This window comes from Quercus robur, chromosome 7 (assembly GCF_932294415.1).
Source record: "Quercus robur chromosome 7, dhQueRobu3.1, whole genome shotgun sequence".
Taxonomy (NCBI): Eukaryota; Viridiplantae; Streptophyta; class Magnoliopsida; order Fagales; family Fagaceae; genus Quercus; species Quercus robur.
In genome coordinates, this window is record NC_065540.1 from 32307042 (window position 1) to 32330914 (window position 23873).

Consider the following 23873-nt stretch of genomic DNA (forward strand, 5'->3'; position numbering starts at 1 on the left):
ATCATATGAATAAACCAGGCCTAGGATAGGAAACACATGAACAACATGGTGAAGCTATCCTGAAGGCAAATAAATGACATTGAGGCAGATTATGGAAAAATGATATGACATACAAACAATATATTGAGCCTAACAGAAACTTCCCACAGATTAACAATCTAAGACATGCAAATCTAGCAAAGGAAAACTCACAACCTCCAACATAACCAATAGTAACATCTCAAAAACTCAAAGTTCAGATTGAAATGAAAGGAATACTTAGCTAAGCACAAGAGCAATAGGAAAATGACTATCATCAACACAACCTATATCAACAGCATCCACACGCTAAGCAAGAACAAAGAGCAGAGACCGAAACACAAACCCGTTTCAAAACACAATCAAATGCGAAAAATCAAGGGTACAAGCACAGAATCAAGTAGAAAAGAGTGAAAATCAGAAAACCCATACCTGTAACTTGACGATTTTGAGCTGAAAGAGTGCAACACAAGAGATTTGGAAAGGGAGCACGGAGTGTTTGGGAGGGAGAGTGTTTAGAGAGAAGATGAACAGTTACAAAAATTCGAGGGAAAAACTGAAAAATTTTAAAAACTGCTACTGTTTCTGCAAAACACGCGATTTTCGCGACTGGTTCAAGTCGCCACACAGTCGCTAGCTCAAGCCGCCAAAACACTCAAGAGGAAAATTTTGAAAAATTTTTCTAAGTGTTTTTCGTGACTGGAAGGTCTACCCGCGAGTGAGTCGCGAGCTGAGCCGCGAAAATCTCTGAGTGAATCTCGCGACTGGACCTTCCACTCGCGAACAAGTCGCCAAAACTGACCAGCGAAGATGCGACTGAAGCTCGCGACTTGACATACCCGCGACTGAGCCGCGAAAACAGGGCAAAACTGTATTTTTGAAATTTTCAGATTTTTCCAGCAAAACACTTTCCAAAAACACCTAAAACACTCAAAAATCTTTTTGTGCTTGAATTAACAAAGATTGAGCATGTGAAAACACATTTTATCAAGTACAATCACACAAATGAATATGACATTTATCGAACATAAACTTGTGTGTTGTGTGTGGATATCAACAATGAGATAGTCCTTTGTCTAATGTAAAGCTTCAATGATCAATTCAACCAAGGCATACGCAATTAGCACTAGATCATGTGACCAATCTCAATTATAGAAATATGAATATATGACTTCCCACACAACTTGATAACATAACTTGGAGCCTTTCATTTGACTCCACTTTCAGCCATAACATTTGATCTTTTGAGGCAATCATCTCTCATTGTGAGAGGGATAGACAACACTTTTCTTTGAAGAACAGGCCTTTGGCCTTTTTGAAAGAAATTTCACTTTTAATATAAAGTCGCTTACCCTTTTTCCTAGTCAAATACTAGAATGTGCGACAGGCTTTTGCAGCTCAATATCTCTTTTCATTTGGAGATTTACATTTAGTGAGCTCTTTTTAGCAAAAAAATAAAAATGGGAAGAGATATAGACACAAGTCTATCCATGTTTCAAGATCAACATAACCATTCACTAATCATTCATGACAAGTTTGAAGATCTATTTACAACAATCACATAGATTTCAAGATTTTTCCCATAGTGATATGAGTGCATGAAGACAAGCAATGCTTGACAATGCACAAAGTCATTAGCACAAAGGTACACGGCAAAACGAGTTTTAAGACAAAACTCAACAAAGTCAAACAAGCCTTTATGATTTTCAAATTTTTATGTAATTTTTGGATTTTTGACTCAAGAAACAAAAAGATTGATAAAACACAATTAAGAAATATTCACAAACAAACAACCAAAATCAAAAACAACAAGCATACCAAACAAACATAGTCACAAAGCATAGGAAGTATTAATGCATGGACATGTTGTAATGCTTATGCATGAGTACCCCTTTTCACCCACACGTCACTTGCGTTTGGGGTGATTTCCTTAAAGGATTGGGTACGGGAGTTAGGGCTTTCAAACCTTCGTGAGAAGCTTTCCAAGCAGTTGGTGAATGCACCAATCATCTTCATCACGTCCATCATTCCGGGATCTCCATTTTGCTCTCTAGGTTGATCCCCTTCCCAAGTTCTCCTATCAATTCTTGGTCCTCCTGACCTTTGAGGAGTAGCACTGTTCTTTGCTCTCAGCTTTTGGCAATTTGGTCGAGTGTGCCCTTGTAGTCCGCAGTAATGGCACACATACATTCCTCTAGGACCTCTTTGTGGTCGAGGACGTGACTTGGCACGAGACTCAGACCTGCCCACATACTGATTACGATGATTCAGCATCCGTTGGTCCACCACATCCTTCTTCTCCTCCACCTTGAGCTTCACACCAGTAGAGTCAGCTACAACTGGATCTTTGGCTTTGACAAACTTCACTTCTTTGGTGACAGTTCCAGTTGAACTACTTCCTCCGCTATATCCCAGTCCGGATTTGTCTGAACAGCTCTTCTGAGATGATATAACATCATCTAACTTCTTGGTGGTGACCCTCTCTATTTTTGCATTTGCTTGAACCACCTCACTTTCAAGAAATCTCACTTTAGTGTAAGCTTCGGACAGCTCACCGTTCAGAGTTTCAATCTCGCATTTGGCCTCCCTATACCGGATTAGGAGACTTTTGTAGTCCTCCTCGGCCTTCTTCATCTTTCTCACAGCAGCCTTGGCCACCCTTGTGTATTCACCAGATTTCTCCAAAAGTGAGTTGTAATTTTCTTGAAGAGTAGCTGTGCTTTCTTCTTCTTCAGCTTCCGATTCTTCAACAATTCCTAGTGAGTCATCCTCACTATGTTCTCCAAGGTCTTGAACAAGCAAATTCAATTCATCCGAAGACTCAACATGAGCAATAGTCATGAAAGCTGAATAGTTCCCTTCTCCATCACAGCTCTCTTCAGATTCTGAGTCGGATGAGTCTGAATCACTCAAGGTCGTGGCATACACCTTGCCTTTTGATTTCAAATAATTAGGACATTCCTTCTTGAAGTGTCCATGCCCGTTGCATTCAAAACAAGTAACACCTTGTGTGGATTGGGATTCTTTTCCATCTTTCCTTTTGAAATCCCTCTTCTCCCTTCCAGAATTTTGGAAATTTCTCTTATCATCAAATTTCTCATTGTTTTTGAATTTCAAAAACTTCATGAAATTTTTAACAAGATAGGCTACATCCTTGTCCACCATGTCTTCTCCCGACGAGCCTTGATCTTCCACCTTCTCATTAGTGGTCTTTAGAGCAAGGGATTTGCCCTTCCGTTGATTTGGCAGCGACATCTCATAGGTTTGTAGAGAACCAACCAGCTCCTGAACCTTGATGTCGTCAAGATCCTTGCTCTCTTCAATGGCTGTTACTTTGGCACGGAAGCTTTCCGGCAATGATCGAAGGATCTTCCTTACAATCTTAGAGTCCTTCATCTTCTCCCCCAAGTTAAACTTGCTGACAACCACTTCATTTAACTTCCCATAGAACGAGTCGAAAGACTCATCCTCACTCATCTTGAGCTCCTCAAACCGAGTGGTCAGCATTTGTAACTTGGTATCTTTCACCTTCTTCGTGCCTTCATAAGTTGTTTCCAGAATCTCCCATGCATCTTTGGCAATTATAATGTGAGAAATCCTGTGAAATTCATCTGGAGACACACCACAGAAAATAGCATTTAGTGCTTTACTGTTAGCATTAGATGCAGTAAGTGCTGCCTTATCCCATGTGGATTTGGCTGCTTCAGGTTTGGTCCAACCCATCTCAACAGCATCCCACACGGATTCATCAATAGAACATAAAAAGGCTCTCATACGAACCTTCCAAAATGCATAATTACTTCCATCAAAATATGGAGGTGCATTAAGGGATTGAGACCTATCCATCTCAAAAAGAAAGGGAGTCAAGGATCACACAATGGTAATAAAACCAAACAGATGTGTACCCGCTCTGATACCAATTGAAAGTTCAAAAACGTGTATAAAAACACTTTTGAACGTTTAGACCCCCAAAAATCAATTTAATCAACACAGCAATATGTTAAACAACTAGTGTGCGGAAACTTAACATATGCTATAATAAGGAATTGATTAAACAACTATCTAAGCCACAACAAAATAAATCACAGCAGATAATGTAAAGGCAGAGATAGAGAGGAAGGAAGATGCAAACACAGCGATAACACCAGATATGTTATCGAAGAGGAAACCGAAGACCTCGGCGAAAAACCTCTCCGCCGCCCTCCAAGCGGTAATCAATCCACTAGAAAATACAGTTGGGATACAAGGACAGCAATAGACCCTCCAAGCCTAATCTACCCAATGCACTTAAGCCCTCCAAGCTTCTTGCTCCAACGAGGTTGCGCTGAACCTTTTTCTTTTCTAGCTTTCCGGATTCCGCTACTACACCGTAGCATCAACCAATGAATATTGGCTCCTTCCTAACTGCTTCCCAGAACTCCAAACGTCTGTCTCACAGAGATGATAATGGTGAGAACCAGGTTTGGTATAATGGCCTCTCAAGGATTTGACAATGGAGAGGAAGAGAGTGAGGGAATTTGATGAGACTCTAAGGTAGAGATTGTGGGTGAAACAATCTGGTTTTTCTTTAGGGTTTCTCTCTCAAAATTCTCTCCGGAAGCTCTCTTTCAATCGTGGGTTAAAAGGGTATTTATACTGGAGTGAAGAGGAATGCGAAACGTCAGGTTTTTCCAAAACAGGGGTGGCTCGCGGCTTGACCTCGCGGCTTGACTAAGTCACGAGTTCCAGTCGCGAGTTAACCGTATGGCCAGTTGTCCTGTTTTGTCCTGTAGTGCTCCAGCTAGCATGACTGTTCATCTTCCAGCATGCTTGGCACGTGTGCATCTTCTGGCGGGTTGAAGCCGCGAGTCCACCCGCGAGTCCCAGCCGCGACACTCTGTTTTCTTGCACACTCTTGAGCAATCTTCACACTATCTCACTCACTACCCTTACAACAATCCCACCTAAATACAGGGTTACTAAATGCTGAATTACAAGCAAATTTGGCACGGAATAAAGCCAATTAGATGGTTGAATAAATTCAACCTTACAAATAATATATACTCCATCCATCCCACTTTGTTTGTCCTGTTTGAAAAGTCAAACTTTTTAAGAGAACATCATTTATTGTCTTGTCTACTTTTTAAAAATGTATAAGTTTCCAAAACTACTCTTAAATAAATTTATCAAGAATTTGAATTATTAATAAAATAGGGGTATAATAGGAACATTAGTAAATTATTGACTTTTATTTTTAGAAACAGGACAATATTTTGGGACATCCCAAAATGGAATAGAGGACAAACAAAGTGGGACGGAGGGAGTATATGGCTTTTTATACATTGTTATTACGTACATAATTTTGAAAATCACTATTAGATACTACATATACAATATTAATTCACAGTCAATGTCTCTAAAATTTCACTAAATACAAACCAAAATAAAAGAATAAATTGGTCCAATAGTATTTCGTAAATTAAATAGGGATAGGTGCATGAGATCGTTCAACTTAATTACAATTTGTTATGTTCAAGATCTTCGCATACAAAATATCTGAATAGAAACAGTATAAAAAATATGCTCATTAATTCATAAATAAAAATAATAGCAAAATTTTTAACAATTTGATTTGTATGGAGAGCTAACAAAAGCAAAATCCAATTTTAATTCTAATTGAATATTCTCTAGACTTTGGTTATATATATATATATATATATATATATATTACCTTGTCAGTAATGGACAGTACATAATCATGGTATATTACATAAATGATTTATAAATTTGAATTATTTTTAGTTACACAAAAAAATGGTTCATAAATATAAAATCATTCAAGATTCAAGAATGTACAAGATGCAGAAAAGGGGATTCAAAAACTGAAGAGCTCGACCATTCAAGAGAGACCTTTGATCGATCGAACTGCAATCTGTAGAATTTTGAATAAGACCCAACAGCTCGCGAAATCATCTAGGGTTTGAGTTCAACACTTCCAATAATAAAAGTAAAGCCCTAATACATGTTTTTCAAGTCTTGAGAGTTACTCCTGTGAGATTTGTGAGGTTTTGTACGTTCTAACTCTACAAGCACCTACTGGAGATCAAATCTATACTGCTATCAGTTGAGTAAAGTTGTAGCCAAGCCTTCAGCTATCAAGTGTACTGAAGATAAATGCATGAACAGGTGGTTCATGTGAGGACAAGATCCAAATCAAGGAAGTCTATGGATTTAGAGCCCAGTTTGGTAATTGTGTTAGATTTACTACAAATTGGTATTCTTGAACTATAAATCTCAACTTGATATAGTGGATAGTTCTCTTGGGATAGTTCCTCCCAAGTTTTTTACCTTGAAGCGAGTTGTTTCATTAGTTTTCCTAAGTCATCACATCTTATTTTATTTACTTTTCCGCGGTGTTTATTTCATGTGATGATTGTTTAACCTAGATCTGAATAATTAACCTAAGTAACAACTTGACTAATATATTAGGTTAAACAAATTGTATTTTCTAGGGTCTAAACCTAACAACTTGTTCCCCCTAGGGGTACTTCTCATATTAGGTCTAGGTTAAGGTTCAATACCCATCTAGGAACTTTACAACAACATCACAATCAACAACAAATAATGTAAGCACAAAGGAAAAGAGAGATAGATATACACAACCACATAAACAAAATGCTAGAAATTTAAAGTAACAAAGTAAGGAGATAACAAGTAAAGAAATGGAATTCATATACAAGATGAATGATGTTTACATAGAGAGGGGGATGGGTGTAGCTATTGGGAAGCTACTCCATCCCAACACCATACCCACAAAGATTACAATGAAGATGAGAATGACTGAATTTTTGTGAAGGGTTCCTAAAGAGAGTTGAGAGAAAAAAATTTCAGATATTTTCTAGGGTTTTTTTTTTTTTTTCTGATTTTTCTAATATTTTTCTCTCTAATTTTTATATTTTCCACCTCCAAAAAAATCTCTTTATTTTTTCAAAAAAAAAAAAAAAAATGAGAGGTATTTATAGAGATACAAAAAAACGTGGAGGCTATGTGATGGTGTTCCAAGACACCATCACGTAGTCGCCTGGTACAGTAGGCAGTTATGTGATGGTGTCTTGGAACACTATCACATAGCCTCCCACTTGTACTCCAAGTTTTAGCTATTTCGTCATTTTCCCTGTTTCTAGTCCAAATTTCATGCTGTTGTTTGAAGGTCTATTTATAGAGATACAAAAAAACATGGAGGCAATGTGATGGTGTTCTAGGACACCATCATGTAGTCACCTGGTACAGTAGGCAGCTACGTAATGGTGTCTTGGAACGCCATCACATAGCCTTCCACTTGTACTCCAAGTTTTAGCTATTTCGTCATTTTCCCTGTTTCTAGTCCAAATTTCATGCTGTTGTTTGAAGGTATTTTTGAGCTCCGATTTCTTCAAACATTATATCCCTGGAAAGTTCTGGATGTCTAGTTTCCATAAGTTCTGACTTTGAAAAATTTGGAGCTACGGTTGTCAAGATTGCACATCCGGAAAGGAGGTGACGCAGTATAGGAAATTCTGTGATGTTTGTTTCTTGAAAATTCATTCCTTCCAATCCGTGGCAGATATCATCGAGCCCTTTTTGTGATAGGCATTCGAGACCTCATACTTCAAACTGGTTCAAGTGGATTGCTCCAATCTTGCCCAATTGGTACAGTTTTTTTGCAGGAAATTGGTCCAAAAACAGTACGTTTAACCTAAAAGACAGTGAAACATTTAATTAAGGTTTTGGAGTTTTATTGATATCTCATCCGTTTTAACTTCGATTTTGGCCTATAACTATCATTTCGAAAGGAAAAATATGACCAAGAGAAGGTCCAAAATTTAGCCCAACTGAATGGTCGGATCAAAAAGTCTACTTTTTGACCATACCCAATTAGGGTTTTTGGTCTTAATTCCTATAAAATGAGTTTTAAATGTTGCAACCTTTTGATTCACCATCCGATCATGTTGAATTTATTTATTACCCTTTTTTTGGCTTTGAAACTCGTAATTTGTACTTTTTTCAAAATTTTTTTTTTTTTTTTCGGATTTGGGCATTTGTTTTGACGCATGAATCAAGGTTGGAAAAAATACAGTATCGACAAGATCTATGAGTTTTACTGTTTTTTATTTTTTTTTAAAAAATTATGATTTTTGCTTTGTTTCCTAAGTTTAGATGATTTATCTTTTCATGGTTCATTTGACTAATGGAAATTAATCTTCTTCTTCTTCTTCTTCTTCTTCTTTTTTTATTTTTTTATTTTATTTTATTTTAAATTTTGTGGTTTTCAAGTTAAAAAGCTATTAATGTTTGTTGAAAAAGTTGATGATGGTCGTTGCAATGGAATAATTTCTTATTAAATCTAAAGCAAACGAGTGGATGATAGTGTTTTATGTTAATATGGGATTTCCATTTGAATAAGAAAATTATTTATAAGCTAAGTAGTGTTAAGGTATTGATGAATAACTAAAGGAGTTGAAAGTCATTGAAGGTACTCCCGTTTTCTATCTCTCTTGCTTTCATTTTTCTTCTAAAAACTATATGTGGAGGTTGTCATGGGTGCTTAAATTTATAGATAGTACTTGTGGATATATGGGTTGTCCATTTGACACTTAGTTTTATGTTGTTAACATTTTTCTTAAGCTCTTGATGATAGTTGTTTATGTTTCTACTTAGTATTTCTAATTTTCAATAGAGTATCTTAGATTAGCAACCTATATATTTCTTATTGTATTGCTGTGATTGGTGTCATGGTGTTGTCAGGTAACACTAACAACCCTGTAGTTTATATCAATCATTCACTAATTGGCTCTGCCAAAAAAAAAAAATAAATAATAATAATAATAATTTGAGTTTACTTTCTTTATTGCAAGGATTGTGTTAAGCTATTGGTTGGCTTTCATTATGTTGCAATAGAAACCAAACTTGAGGTGATATACCAGAGAATCTCAAATCTAAGCAATTGTCTTGCTCTTTTCAACGTAACCTAAACATGATCTGGAGCAGGATTATTTTTTACCCTTACGTGTCCATTTGTGTCCAACTTATTTAGCCAGCCTTTAGTTTTTATCAGTTTATGTACAATTTTTTAAAACCTCATTTTTCATACTTTTTTCGAAGTACAAGTATATTTTTTTTTCATACTTTTTTCGAAGTACAAGTATATTTTTACATACTTTCAGCAAAAAGCTAAATAAATTGATGCTAAACACACATGAGATATAATAGGCACTCACAATATTGTGTAGTGTTAAAATGTAATAATCTATGTAATGTAAAATGTAATCATTTAGCTGGAACTTGTGTGTATTAATACAATAAGAAATATTGTTATTTGAGAGAGACAAAGTGCTTAAGTATGCTTATTTTTAAGGAATTTATTTTGCAATGGATCATCAAGTTTTTATTTAGAGTAAACTACATATTTGGTCTCTATATTTTATACCACATTTCAATTTGGTCTCTAACCTTTCAATTGTGTCAATTTAGTCCCTAACCTTTTAGAATCGTGTCAATTTAGTTCCTGCCATTATATCTTAAATGAAAATTGATGACATGGCAAACGACCAAAATAAAATTTTAGTTTATTGACAATGTGTAAATTGACACATACTGAAAGGTTAGAAACTAAATCGACACAATTGAAAGGTTATGAACCAAATTGAAATATGTTGTATAGAATAGAGTCCAAATACATAGTTTACCCTTTTATTTAATATGTATGGTAACATAGTCCTTTTAAGTTTTAAGGGGAATCTTCCAATTAAATGCATTACATGGATTGGAGAATAATTGTCAAAATTTAAAGTTGATTTTTTTTTTTTTTTTTGGGGAAGTTTGGTCGGTAGATTTTGTTAATTATTTTATTTTTTCTTGTTACACACTTAATTTGATTGTGCTTATTAGAGAAGTTTCAATAATTTTATTTTGGTTGTATCTAATTTTTAAATTGATTTTAGTTGCTTTATATTAAGATTTTAAACTAGTGAATTAAAGTTTTTATTTAATATCTATAAAAAATTTAACAAAATTAATGATTTTTCAGAAAAATAAAATGATGAAAAATTATTTCTAGTGTATTTTCAGGAACAAAACAAAACATTAGAAAACAAACAGTTTTTCCTAAAGTTATCTTTTGATGAAAACATTGGCGGAGTTAGGAATTTTTCCGAGTCAAACTTGAGCATCTCCAACAGTCATTGTATATCTATTTTTGGAACACCAAATGCTACTGTTCATACTCCAGCAGATTCTCTAAATGAACAGATTCTCCAAAAAAAATTTTGAAGTTGCTACAGTACTTCTCTAAATCTAGAGAATACTGAAGTAACTTCAAATCAATTTTTTTGCTTAAAAAATTATCCCAGCTACTATTATATCAATTCTTTCTCTCTCCTCCGGATTTCTTTTTTTCTCTCATTCTCTCCGTTTCTCACATAATCCAAACACAAAACACAAAACAAAATCTAATTCTTAAAATAAAGTTGAATCAGAACAAGCAAATATGAAAAAGAAAAAAAAAGAAAAAAAAAAAAAGAACAAGCCAATCTGACCCTGTTTCTCACATAATCCAAACACAAAACACAAAAAAAAAAAAAAAAAAAAAAAAAAAAATCCAATTCTTAAAATAGAGTTGAATTAGAACAAGAAAATATGAAAAAAAAGAAAAGAAAAAGAACGCCGATCTAACCCAAGTGGTGGGGAGGAGTACGAGCGGAAGTGGGGCGACAGACGTGGTAGTGCCGCGTGGTGAACGCCGATCTCCACCGGCTTGTCCTTTCAGCGACCTCGATCTCCATCGGCGGTGGGGCGACGACCTCGATCTCCACCGGCTTCCCCTCTCTCTCTCTCTCTCTCTCTCTCTCTCTCTTTTCTCTGATGTGAATTAAATGAGTTGTTGGAATGTTCTTGAGGTGAAAAAGAAAATAAAAGAAGGGGGGTTGGACACTTGTGTGGAGGAGAAAAGCAAGACAATGAAAAAAGAAAAAAGAAAAAAGAAAAAAAGAAATGAAACGTGAATGGATGAAAATGAAATGAAAGGAAGAAAAATAATATAAAAAATAAAAAATCTTAATTGAAAAATACTACCACAATATTTTCACAATAAATTTTAAGTAACAGATTATTATTAGTTAATATTGGCAAGTAAAAAATAATTTCAATGGTGGGTTCAAATTAGAATTAGTAACAACTTTCCACATAAATTTTGTTGTGAAAGTATTGCATAAAATGTTGTGAATATAACACTTCTCATTGAAAAATATAGCTGTTAAAAAAAGAATAAATGGTTGTACATGCCGGAAATGAGACTGTTGGGCTTAACCTCACTTGGGCTCACAACTTATTTATAGGGTGGGCTTTAGGATTTCCTACTTTGGGTCGTTCTCAGCACAGAAACTCAAAGTAATATCCCTCCTTCCTTCCTTAAATACTGTTTTTGCTTCCTTTTTTCTGAACCCTTTTTTCTTCCCCAACTTCTCCTATTTATAGTTCTAAGTTAGTGGGGAGATCATGATTACTACCATTGTTAGTGTAATTGAAGGTCCAATATTATCTGTTGTAAGTGGATGTTTAGGTGAGAGTGGAATGCAGCGATTATGGCTTTGGAACTTGGTTCCAACTCAAGTGAATATGCTCGGTAGTGATGTTCCCCGAACTACCGAGCATCCTATGGTACGTCCGGACAAGGTTTCATTGATTGTTCGGGAAATTTATGTCGAGCATAGGTTAGGGCCGAGGCTCAAAACTCGTATTTCGTGAAGGTAGTTTCAAGCAGAACTTAAAGTGATGGGGTCGTGCCATTGGGCCTGAGCCTAGGGCTCATCTGGGTCTTGGGACCTCAGTGCCGTACAATGGTGATTAAAAAAAGAATAAACAATGAATGAAAAAATAATATTTAAATGAGATAGAGAATTTGTTGGAAAGTGTATTTGAAAAAGTGAGTAGGTAAAAGTTAAATGTCACTGTTCATTCTCCAAATAGTACAAAAATTTGGAGAAGCTACTGGAGATGTCCTAAAGATGGTAAAGTTGTACCATATGTTAACTTCATGAATTAAGGTTAACTTAACAAAGTTATACTTTAGTATTAAAATCATTTATAATTGATTTTAAAAGTTTTTTTTTTTTTTTTTACATTCTTTTTTTCTACATACACAGTTAAACAATCACTTTAATTAAATTTCCTTACAAGTGAATACAATTGTTTTTCTTATTAAGTGTATACAATTTGAACAAACTAAATATTTGAAGTAAATTTTTCTCTATCTTAATATCTCAATTACAAAAAAGTATATAAAAATAATTGAAATTAAATTATACATGCTACTATTATCAAAATATAACCATTTAAACAATCAATTTAGCAAAGAAAAAAAATCACATGACAACCAAGAATATAAAAATAACCTAATTTAATTGTTCAAAGAAACTATTATCAAATAAACAATAGAAAATCACAGTAAGCATACAAAAATTACTATCATATTTTAATTTAAAATAGTAAAACAGTTTTGACACAAGTTACAATTTGCAGGCTGGAAACCATTTTTGACCTTTAGATTTTTATAATATATATATATAAAAAAAAAAAAAAGGAAAAAAGGAAAAGAAGAAGAGGCTGGAAATCGCTATAGTAGTATAGTGACTAGTGACTCAGTGACTGAAAGTTCAAAAACGTGTAAAAACACCTTTGAACGTTTAGACCCCCAAAATACAACTTAACCAAATCAAGCAATATGTCAAACAACAAGTGTGCGGAAACTCAACACATGCTATAATATGAAATTGGTTAAACAACTATCTAAACCATAACAAAATTAAAACCACAGCAGATAAAATAAAGGCAAAGATAGAGAGGAAGGAAGATGCAAACACAAAGACAACACGCGATGTGTTATCGAAGAGGAAACCGAAGTCCTCGGCGAAAAACCTCTCCGCCGCCCTCCAAGCGGTAATCAATCCACTAGAAAATACAGTTGGGATACAAGGACAGCAATAGACCCTCCAAGCCTAATCTACCCAGTGCACCTAAGCCCTCTAAGCTTCTTGCTCCAACGAGGTTGCGCCGAACCTTTTTCTTTTCTAGCTTCCCGGATTCCGCTACTAGACCGTAGCATCAACCAATGAAGATTGGCTCCTTCCTAACTGCTTCCCAGAACTCCAAACAACTGTCTCACAGAGATGATAATGATGAGAACCAGGTTTGGTATAATGCCTCTCAAGGATTTGACAATGAAGAGGAAGAGAGTAAGGGAATTTGAAGAGACTCTAAGGTATAGATTGTGGGTGAAGCAATCTGGTTTTTCTTTAGGGTTTCTCTCTCAAAATTCTCTCTGGAAGCTTTCTTTCAATCGTGGGTTAAAGGGGTATTTATACTGGAGTGGGAGAGGAATGTGAAACGTCAGGTTTTACAAAACAGGGGTAGCTCGCGGCTTGAACTCGCGGCTTGACCAAGTCGCGAGATCCAGTCGCGAGTTAACCGTATGGCCAGTTGTCCTGTTTTGTCCTGTAGTGCTCCAGCTAGCATGACTGTTCATCTTCCAGCATGCTTGGCACGTGTGCAGCTTCTGGCGGCTTGCAGTCGCGAGTCCACCCGCGAGTCTCTGTTTTCTTGCACACTCTTGAGCAAACTTCACTCTATCTCACTCACTACCCTTACAATAAACCCACCTAAATACAGGGTTACTAAATGCTGAATTACAAGCAAATTTGGCACGGAATAAAGCCAATTAGATGGTTGAATAAATTCAACCTTACAATCTCCCCCTTTGGCTATTCTGTGACAAAACCCTAAAACAGACTCTAGACTTAACATGTGAGTTGGGAACAGTTGAACAAAACTCACTCACACCTAACTCTAGAAGCTGTGAAGCACTTAAATCATATGAACATAATACTCCTGAAACACAACAATACACCATGATCATTGTAAGCAGAAAATTATAAATGCATATGAAACATGCAATATGTGATCAAGCAAAGATGGAGTTAATAAACAAACCATGGCTTGATCAACCAAGTGAACACCACAAGGTAGTGATCACAGTGCTCATTCACACTTGGAATGAACACAAGGACATACAAGTTAACAAGCACAAGGCAAGACACTTGTATGCTCAACACTCAACCAATGCATAGCACACAAGGCATATGCATCTAGGAACAATCCTACAAGGGCACAAGAGTGACAGTACATAAACCAAAATGCAGAACATTTAGATTAAAGTACTGATTTCAACATAGCATAAAGGCTGCACTAAGCAAGGTACATACCATAAAGCCTACAAACTATGCATAAACATTAACCCTAAAAGCTTACAAAAGCACATGGGTACAAAACAAAAACATCCTGAATAACATCATCAAAATATATTAAAGTTTAAACCAAGAGTATATGAAATGAGTTAGAAACAGCTATACACCAAAACACAGTGTATCAAAACCATAAAAACACTAAAAATACCCAAATCATAAACATATATAAACAAAGTTTCTGTTTTTGGCAACTCCCCCTCAACTAATTACTCCCCCTTAAGAGCTGCTTTTCTGCTTCTCAATCATCAATGAATTTCTCCCCCTTTTTGACAGGAATGGCCAAAGGGTCACTGGTCATGCTGAGTTGTGAAGCTGTCAAGTTTAGCAGCCAAGACATCAATCTGGTCTTGCATGGCTCTCATCCTGTTAGAGTGCTCAGTTTGGACTGCCCTGATCCCATCAAGCCTTTCCAGAATGATCTGGAAAGCATCTGGAGGTGTGTCTGCAGAAGTTGAAGCTCTGTGTCTTTTGCCACTCTTCCTAGGTGTTGAAGTTGATGCAAGCCCTGCTGCCTCTGCTTCAGTCTCCATTGGGACAGCCTCTCCTTCATCACCTTCATCTTCTTCTCCTGGAAGCCTAACACTGATGTCTTGAGGGATTGGAACACCCTTCCTTCTAAAATCCTCATTAGTAAACTGGGAAAGATCAATTTAGGCCTAGAGGTTGTTCTGGTCTCATCCACAATGGTGTCATAAATGTGGGAACTTATGTCTATGAAGTTCTTTTCTTTGAGATCCATCAGAAAGACTGCTCTAGCACAATTGATTATAGTCAATTTCTTAATGGGATAGAGGTTAAACATCATAATTATTGTAAGGCACCTCATGTCCACTGGAAAGGCAGTGGTATTCAAACATTTCCCTTCTCTCTGCCCACCTATCCTTTGTTGAACTGTTTCAATGGAAACACTCCTATCCTTGTAATTGATAAATTCTTCATCATCTAATCCTTCAAGCCCTAATGCATCATCTATGACATGAGCATCCAAGACAAATTCTTTACCCCTCACCCAGCAACTTAATTCATTCTCCTTTATCACAGCATTTGAGTAAAATTCCCTAATTAGGGGTTCACACACAACAGGGAAACCACTTAGAAGCTTTTCCCATCCTCTTCCTTCAAAACAGCTGGGAATAAAGGTTTGTCTTAAGTTCTCCAAATCTACAAATCTTTCTTGAATGATTCCTGCATTCAAGAAGTTATCCTTGTATCTCTCAAAGTGGTGAACTGACCTAAACAGTTTAGAATCCATCTTTAATCTTTTGTCAGCCTTTTTTGCAGTAGATTTCTTCTTCTGAGGTGAGGGAGCCATCTGTGAACAATCAGAAAAGGCCACAACAGCATAGAACAATATATGTGCAGATTCAGTTAGTACCATGTAATTAACAAAGAGATATCATTCATACAAATTAACTTTGAACACTTAAACAATAAGCTACTTAATCAATCACATGGATAAACCAAGCCTAAGATAGGAAACACATGAACAACATGGAGAAACTATCCTAAAGGCAGATAAATGACATTGAGACAGATAATGGAAAAATGATATGACATACAAACAGTATTTTGAGCCTAACAGAAGCTCCCAACAGATTAACATAATAAAACATGCAATTTTAGCACAGTACAACTCACAACCTCAAAGTGAACCAATAGAAACAACTCAACAGCTCAAAGTTCAGAATAAAATAAAAGAAACACTTAGCTAAGCACAAGATGAAGAGCAATAAGGATATGACGATCATCAACACAAACTATAGTAACAGCATCCACAGGCTAAGCATGAACAAGGAGCAGAAACCGAAACATAAACCCATTTCAAAATCACAATCATATGCGAAAAATCAAAGGGTAAAAGCACAAAATCAAGGAGAAAAGAGTGTAAAACTGAAAACCCATACCTGTAACTTGACGATTTTTGAGCTACAAGAGTGCAACAATAGAGATTGGAAATGGGAGCACGGAGTGTTTGGGAGGGAGAGAGTTTAGAGAGAAGATGAACAGTCACAAAAGTTCGAGGGAAAACTGAAAAAAGTTTAAAAACTGCTCCTGTTTCTGCAAAACACGCGATTTTCGCGACTTGATTAAGTCGCCACACAGTCGCCAGCTCAAGCCGCCAAAGAATTCAAGAACAAAATTTTGAAAAATTTTTTCTAAGTGTTTTTCGCGACTGGAAGGTCTACCCGCGAGTGAGTCGCGAGCTGAGCCGCGAAAATCTCTGAGTGAACCTCGCGACTGGACCTTCCACCCGCGAACAAGTCGCCAAAAATGACCAGTGAAGATGCAACTGAGGCTCGCGACTTGACATACCCGCGACCGAGCCGCCAAAACAGGGTAAAACAGTATTTTTGAAATTTTCAAATTTTTCAAACAAAATACTTTCCAAAAACACCTAAAACACTCAAAAATCTTTTTGTGCTTGAATAAGCAAAGATTGAGCATGTGAAAACACATTTTATCAAGTACAATCACACAAATGAATATGGCATTTATTGAACATAAACTTGTGTGTTGTGTGTGGATATCAACAATGAGATAGTCCTTTGTCTAATGTGAAGCTTCAATGATCAATTCAACCAAGGCATACACAATTAGCACTAGATCATGTGACCCATCTCAATTATAGAAATATGTATATATGACCTCCCACACAATTTGATAATCATAACTTGGAGCTTTTCATTTGACTCCACTTTCAATCATAACATTTGTTCTTTTTGATCTTTTGAGGCAATCATCTCTCATTGTGAGAGAGATATATAACATTTCTCTTTGAAGAACAGGCCTTTGGCCTTTTTGAATGAACATTCACTTTTAATATAAGGTCGCTTACCCTTTTTCCTAGTCAAATACTAGAATGTGCGACAGGCTTTTGCAGCTCAATATCTCTTTTCATTTGGAGATTTACATTTGGTCAGCTTTTCTTAGCAAAACAGAAATAAAAAGTGGGAAGATATATAGACACAAGTCTATGCATGTCTCAAGATCAACATGACCATTCACTAATCATTCATGACAAGTTTGAAGATCTATTTACAACAATCACATAGATTTCAAAATTTTTCCCACAGTGACATGAGTGCATGAAAACTAGCAATGCTCGAAAATGCACAAAGCCATTAGCACAAAGGTACAAGGCAAAACAAGTTTTGAGACAAAACTCAACAAAGTCAATCAAGCTTTTTGATTTTCTAATTTTTATGTGATTTTTGGATTTTTTTGACACAAGAAACAAAAAGATTGATAAAACAAAATTAAGAAATATTCACAAGAAGACAAGCAAACAACCAACATCAAAAACAGCAAAACAAATCAAACAAGCATTGTTGCAAAGCATAGGAAGTATTAATGCATGGACATGTTGTAATGCTTATGCATGAGTACCCTTTTTCACCCGCACGTCACTTGCGTTTGGGGTGATTTCCTTATAGGATTGGGTACGGGAGTTAGGGCTTTCAAACCTTCGTGAGAAGCTTTCCAAACAGTTGGTGAATGCACCGATCATCTTCATCACGTTCATCATTCCGGGATCTCCATTTTGATCTCTAGATTGATCACCTGCCCAAATTCTCCTATCATTTCTGGGTCCTCCTGACCTTTGAGAAGTTACACTGTTCTTTGCTCTCAGCTTTTGGCAATTTGGTCGAGTGTGCCCTTGAAGTCCGCAATAATGGCACACATAAGTTCCTCTAGGACCTCTTTGTGGTCGTGGACGTGACTTGGCATGAGATTCAGACCTGCCCACAGACTGATTACGATGATTCAGCATCCGTTGGTCCACCACATTCTTCTTCTCCTCCACCTCGAGCTTCACACCAGTAAGGTCAGCTACAACTGGATCTTTGGCCTTTACACACTTCACTTCTTTAGTGACATTTCCAGATGAACTACTTCCTCCGGTATATCCCAGTCCGGATTTGTCTGAAAAGTTCTTTTGAGATGACCCTCTCTATTTTAGCATTTGCTTGCACAACCTCATTCTCATGAAATTTCACTTTTGTGTAAGCTTCAGACAACTCACCATTCAGTGTTTCTATCTCACATTTGGCCTCCCTATATCGAATTAGGAGACTTTTGTAGTCCTCCTCAGCCTTCTTCATTTTTCTCACAGTAGCCTTGGCCACCCTTGTGTATTCACCCGACTTCTCCAAGAGTGAGTTATAATTCTCTTGAAGATTTGCTGTGCTTTCTTCTTCTTCAGCTTCTGATTCTTCAACAATTCCTAGTGATTCATCATCATTATGTTCTCCAAGGTCTCGTACAAGCAGATTCAACTCATCCGAAGACTCAACATGAGCAATAGTCATAAAAGCTGAATAATTCCCCTCTCCATCACAGCTCTCTTTAGATTCTGAGTCAGACGAGTCTGAGTCACTCAAGGTCGTCGAGTCTGAGTCACTCAAGGTCGTGGCATACACTTTGCCTTTCGATTTCAAATAATTCGGACATTCCTTCTTAAAGTGTCCATGCCCGTTACATTCAAAACAAGTGACACCTTGTGTGGGTTGGGATTCTTTTCCATCTTTCTTTTTGAAATCCCTCTTCTCCCTTCCAGAACTTTGGAATTTTCTTTTATCATCAAATTTGCCATTATTTTTGAATTTCAAAAACTTTCTGAAATTTTTGACAAGGTAGGCTACATCTTTGTCAACCACATCTTCTCCCGATGAGTCTTGATCTTCCACCTTCTCATTAATGGTCTTTAGAGCAAGGGATTTACTCTTCCGTTGATTGGGCAGCGACATCTCATAAGTCTGCAGAGAACCAACCAGCTCCTGTACTTTGATGTCGTCAAGATCCTTGCTCTCTTCAATGGCTGTCACTTTAGCACGAAAACTTTCCGGCAATGATCGAAGGATCTTCCTTACAATCTTTGAGTCCTCCGTTTTCTCCCCCAAGTTAAACTTACTGACAACCACCTCATTTATCTTCCCATAGAAAGAGTCAAAAGACTCATCCTCACTCATTTTAAGCTCCTCAAACCGAGTGGTCAGCATTTGTAACTTGGTGTCTTTCACTTTCTTCGTGCCTTCATAAGTGGTTTCCAGAATCTCCCATGTTTCTTTGGCAATGGTAATATGAGAAATCCTGTGAAATTCATCTGGAGACACACCACAAAAAATAGCATTGAGTGCTTTACTGTTAGCATTAGATGCAGCAAGTGCTGCCTTATCCCATGTGGATTTGGCTGCCTCAGGTTTGGTCCAACCAATCTCAACAGCATCCCAAACGGATTCATCAATAGAACACAGAAAAGCTCTCATACAAACCTTCCAAAAAGCATAATTACTACCATCAAAATATGGAGGTGCATTTAGGGATTGAGACCTATCCATCTCAAAAGGGAGTCAAGGATCACACAATGGTAATGAAACCAACAGCAGTGTACCTGCTCTGATACCAATTGAAAGTTCGAAAACGTGTACAAAACACCTTTGAACGTTTAGACCCCCAAAATACAACTTAACCAAATCAAGCAATATGTCAAACAACAAGTGTGTGGAAACTCAACACATGCTATAATATGAAATTGGCTAAACAACTATCTAAGCCATAACAAAATTAAAACCACAGCAGATAAAATAAAGGCAAAGATAGAGAGGAAGGAAGATGCAAACACAAAGACAACACGCGATGTGTTATCGAAGAGGAAACCGAAGTCCTCGGCGAAAAACCTCTCCGCCGCCCTCCAAGCGGTAATCAATCCACTAGAAAATACAGTTGGGATACAAGGACAGCAATAGACCCTCCAAGCCTAATCTACCCAGTGCACCTAAGCCCTCTAAGCTTCTTGCTCCAACGAGGTTGCGCCGAACCTTTTTCTTTTCTAGCTTCCCGGATTCCGCTACTAGACCGTAGCATCAACCAATGAAGATTGGCTCCTTCCTAACTGCTTCCCAGAACTCCAAACAACTGTCTCACAGAGATGATAATGGTGAGAACCAGGTTTGGTATAATGCCTCTCAAGGATTTGACAATGGAGAGGAAGAGAGTAAGGGAATTTGAAGAGACTCTAAGGTATAGATTGTGGGTGAAACAATCTGGTTTTTCTTTAGGGTTTCTCTCTCAAAATTCTCTCTGGAAGCTCTCTTTCAATCGTGGGTTAAAGGGGTATTTATACTGGAGTGGGAGAGGAATGTGAAACGTCAGGTTTTACAAAACAGGGGTGGCTCGCGGCTTGAACAAGTCGCGAGATCCAGTCGCGAGTTAACCGTATGGCCAGTTGTCCTGTTTTGTCCTGTAGTGCTCCAGCTAGCATGACTGTTCATCTTCCAGCATGCTTGGCACGTGTGTAGCTTCTGGCGGCTTGCAGCCGCGAGTCCACCCGCGAGTCCCAGCCGCGAGTCTCTGTTTTCTTGCACACTCTTGAGCAAACTTCACTCTATCTCACTCACTACCCTTACAACAAACCCACCTAAATACAAGGTTACTAAATGCTGAATTACAAGCAAATTTGGCACGGAATAAAGCCAATTAGATGGTTGAATAAATTCAACCTTACAGTGACTAACACAGTAATATTTTTTATATTTATCAAACATGTACACGGTACATACCACATCAGACCAGAGTTCTTTAAAAATAAAAATAAAAACAAAGAGAGGGAGAGGGAGAGAAATACCACTGTAGTGAGTAGTGAGTAGTGAGTAGTGACATAACCCCTGTGAAGGGACGGAGGCAATAGAATGTTTTTTTTTTGTTTGTGTGTGTGTGTGTGTGTGTGTGTGACATTTTTGCGCCATTTTTCAATCTTGAGGAAGGCCAAATTCAGTTTTAGGATGAACTAAGGTAGGTTATTTTTTTTCCTCAAAGTCCTGGGTTAGGTCAAATTTAAGATTATCTATAATTTGGTAATTAAATTGTTAAAAGGGTAAATTGTTCTAACTAGAAATATAAAAATATATATTCTAGAAAAATGAAATGTAAAAATATTTTAATAAGAATCTAAGGGACCAAGATCCAAGAGTTTTACTATTCAACTTACACCTCCTAATATTTTCAATTGAAACATCCAAGTTTCCTATCCCCTTTGCTATTGTAATTGTCAAATTTATCCAAAAAGTATAAGAATATGAGGGTGAGATTTCCTAGAACCCCACTAAAAATGTAATATTCCCTCATGTGCTAAATATGGAAGATGCCTTTCACGATCAAATAATTCCATAGAATTAAGATGATTTATTAACTTCTTAATCATTTGTCATGATGGATGTAAAAATTAAATAACAGCAATTAAAGTTATAAATAAATCTTTTTTTTTTCTATTTGTTAGGTTTTGTATTTCCTTTGTTGGTTTCTATTTTTTTTTTTTAGATACAATATTATTTTAATTTATGACATTTACTCTATGATAATTTTTCTTTATTATCAAGTCAAAATACCAATTAATTGTTAATGTAGGCACGGTTCAAATAGCATATTCAACAATAAGTAATTTTACCAGTTAAGTTAACTTGAAGCTACTTTTTATTTCTTATTTAGGTCCATATTTTGCTACCACAAGAATTGACACTTCCATGAAAGTGTACCCTTTTGCATATAGTATGGTGATTTCAAAAAAAATAGTAATAATAATAACCGTTTTTTTTTTTTTTTTGGTGGGAATAATTAACTGTATTTATTTAGATTCTAATCGAATGCATCAATATTGGCAATTAATTTCCCAATAGTATAATAGCACAAAGTTTAGGTGAATGATAAGAAAATGAAAAAAAGGATATAAAGCTAGGCAAGTGGAAACTCAACGCAAATTGAAATTGAAAGCTTTGCATATAATAATAATAATAATAAAAGAAAAAAAGAGAAGAGATACATATAAATTAAAATAAAGTTGGAAGCTGACCTTATGCACTAGTAGTTATGTTCACTTGCATATTCATTTCAATGACCTGTTTTTTTAATGAATCATTCAATTATCCTTTTCTCCTATATAAGAACCTTGACCACAAGCTATTTCTAGCCACCACAAAACTTTGCTATACTTTTTTCACTCTTCTTTGAACATATAATTTCTGTTTGATCAAGATGATGCATAATGCCTTTCTTAAGCTGCTGGTATTCTTTCTGGGTTTTTCCTTTATTCTGTCGTCTGCCGTAGTTCCTATAACTAGTAAGGCTCAAAAGGGTTTCATGTAGTCTTTCCTTTTTTATTATAAAATTTATTGATACATCAAATTTTTCTGCTTAATAGGAAGCCTCAAGTCAACAAGGGAAGACCCATCAGTCCAAGATTTCCTGGCTCAGGCACTCTCTCTCTCTCTCTCTCTCTCTCGTAGGAATTTAGTACTTTAAATACCATGAAACCTTATGAAGTCACATGGTATGTCGATAATTAGTGTAGATGTAAATATCATGTATTAAAAATATATATCACATTTATGCCAATTCCATATAGTGCTGAAGGTTTAAGGTTTCTCTCTCTAAGTTAGCACTTGACCTTTTTTCGTTAGACCATTTTCCTCTCTTTTCTTTGATTACCTTTTAATTTCTTTTTGATTGAATGGATGATAAAGAATTTAATTGAGAGGTCCTATATAATTCGCAGGGTGAAGTGGATATGAAGGAAGTTGAGGAGATGTTTGAGGCGGCTGAAGGAATAATGGAAAGGAGGATGGACATGGAAAGAGCAGATTATCCAGGAACAGGAGCAAACAACCATCATGACCCAAAAACCCCTAAAAGAGCTTGAAGTGATCCAATTTTTAAAGTACACAGACCCAGACTTTACAGGAGAGATTGCATCTTGGTTTGGCTTTGTGTTTTCGCGCTTTGGAATATGCTCTTTGATTAAGAATCTCAAAAGGGTTATTGATTTGTTACTTTATCCACTTATTAATCTATCTATTTCCTTTTGTACTTTTTTTTTTTTTTTTTTAATTTAAGAATCTCCTTTTTGTTTTAATGAGATACTATCACATCATCTTTTAATTAAATAAAATGTAGGGGATTAAAACCCATTACCACTTATCGTTATATATTTAAAATAAAATGACATGTTCAATTAAAAAAGTATTAGATGTAAGCTAAACCCAAGAAATAGTGGGTTGAGGGTCATTTAATGCAAGCATGTTCTAGGTACCTTGGATTGAATAATGTTTTTACTTACACAATTCTATTGTTGAGGTGGCAAGTGACGGCTAATGTAACAAGACCCATAACTAACACTATTTTTATTGTACACTAGGTTGTGTTTGGCAACATATAAAATAATTTCTGATTGTAAAATATTTTACGGAAAGGAAAACATTTTCATCTGTTTGGTTGTGTTTTGGAAAATACGCTAGAAAAGTATTTCCATTTTTTGGTTCTCCAATGTAAAAAATTTTTAAAAAATCTCAAAAAATAAACCTATAACAATTGGATTTCTCAAACTACCTATACACATCCATTAATTCCAATCTCAAAATATTAACAAATATGCATTCAAGTTTTGCGTACATAACAATTTTCCAGGTATCCACATACAAAAATCACAATACAACACAAAATAAAATCCACTACCACAACCTTCATGATCATTCACCCAAAGTTAGATGT

General features: G+C 36.1%; 1 long non-coding RNA gene across 1 annotated transcript; it reads left to right on the top strand.

The window, feature by feature from the left end:
• The first annotated feature begins 22244 nt into the window (after positions 1-22244).
• Positions 22245-23293, top strand: LOC126690895 (uncharacterized). The gene is made up of 2 exons (XR_007644765.1): positions 22245-22446; positions 22528-23293. It is a non-coding gene; the product is annotated as an uncharacterized LOC126690895 (long non-coding RNA).
• Positions 23294-23873: the final 580 nt, after the last annotated feature.